Source organism: Austrofundulus limnaeus, unplaced genomic scaffold, assembly GCF_001266775.1.
Source record: "Austrofundulus limnaeus strain Quisiro unplaced genomic scaffold, Austrofundulus_limnaeus-1.0 Scaffold275, whole genome shotgun sequence".
In the NCBI taxonomy this organism is placed as follows: Eukaryota; Metazoa; Chordata; class Actinopteri; order Cyprinodontiformes; family Rivulidae; genus Austrofundulus; species Austrofundulus limnaeus.
The window spans coordinates 495,410-497,349 of NW_013952677.1; positions in this window are offsets into that span (position 1 = coordinate 495,410).

Sequence of the window (1,940 nt, forward strand, 5' to 3'; positions counted from 1 at the left end):
GTACAAAACGGTATACCGCCCAGCACTAGTGGCACGTATTCAGCTAGACCAAGGAGAGACATTTTTGTTAGGTTAGTCATAACTGTTTTGTGATCTTGACTGAAACCTTGGGCGTGCTGGAATCTTTTGCAAGTTATTTTTGTTCTGTTTAACCATGACTGTTTGCACACTATGTTGAACCTGTACACGCCATTAAATCTGAGACGAGAGTCCCGTACTGAATCTAACTTTATTTGGAACATAAAGACATCTATAAAACATATAAAACCTTATAAAAACCTTTTCAAGCCTTTACTGTTGGCTGCAACAAAAGCAACCGCTAACTGTGCTAACAATGCTAACTGTGCTAATGCTGCTAACTCTGCTAATTCTTCCTGACCCTACAAGACATCAAACTTGAGGTTGCGGCCGGTGTCTGAGCTACACTTCAAACTGTCAGACCACAGGTACCATTCGTATTGTTTACAATGAACACATTATGAATTTAGATTTTAAATACCATCTTTAGTAACATTAGCAGTGTTAGCATTAATAACACTAGCATTGTTAGCATTAACAACATTAGCAGTGTTAGTATTAACAACATTAGCAGTGTTTATCAGCACTAACAGTGTTAGCATTAACAGTACTAGCAGTGTTTATCAGCACTAACAGTGTTAGCATTAAGAGTACTAGCAGTGTTAGCAATAACATTAGCAGTGTTAGCAATTAGCTGTGTTAGCATTAACAGCATTAGCAGTGTTAGCAATAACAACATTAGCGGTGTTAGCATTAACAACATTAGCGGTGTTAGCATTAACAGCATTAATACTATTAGCAGCTTTAGCAGCTGCTTAGGATGACGTCAAAAAAAAAAGCTGTGCATTAACGCTAAAGGTTGTGTTCAATTTTGACATTCTTCAATGTAAACTTCAACATTTAAGATTTAACTTTTACATTTAGGTCTTTAATATTTACATTTAGCCTATCATTTAATATTTAGTTAAAAAATGTAAAAACAGTGAGCTAAATAATAAAAACGTATTAGTTAACATTTATTTTTACACTTGGCACTTTAATAACCACCATCGTTCTGTCTCCAGTGGTTGCCGTTTCGTACCGTTGGGTTCTGATGATGACCAACACATGACCATGTGATCGTTTGGAGGTGGTGAGGAGCCGAAACCAATTAAACCAGTAAAATTGTGACCACTGATACACAAGACCTTTCATTTCCACCCCTCTGCCTGCAGCTAACTTTTTGTCTTTAGTGACATCATTGTTAGTTTTATATTAAAATATAATCTTTGGTATTTGAAACGTTTTGAGCGAACTTAGTTTTTTGTTGTTTTTGTGTGCGTGCGTGCGTGCGTGCGTGCGTGCGTGCGTGCGTGTGTGTGAAATGGGAATATGATGTTAGTGACATTTATGTGCACGACTTTCCCTCTAACAGAATAAAGTAAATCCATAATACTTTCCACTCAAATTAAGTTCTTTACTTGCAGCTGGCTTATTGTCCACTCGCTGTGGCTCGATGTCTCCTCAGAGTCCGGGGGGGGACAAAAGGGGGGAGAAAAGGCAGATTTTCAGGCTGAACAAAGGCAGGTGTCCTGAGAATAGAAATGTCAGCGGCAGCACGCTGCTGTATGCACGGCCACTCTCCACCTCCACATTCGAAACTAATTGTGATCCGTTCCTGCCTGAAATCATTTGGAAACCATTAGAAACAAGTGTTGAAACTTGAAATGAGATTATTTGTGTTGTATCACACAGCAATTTAAGAGCCGATCAATACGCCTTGTGCTTAATCTAACTGGTTTCAACACTCATTGTTCAGAGGACGGCTGCTGAAGGAGACCGGGAGGCTGCGGGAGCAGGAGTGGCAGCAAATGGAGCTCTTTAGATTTAACTAGGAGTGTGTGTGTGTGTGTGTGTGTGTGTGTGTGTGTGTGTGCCCTCCC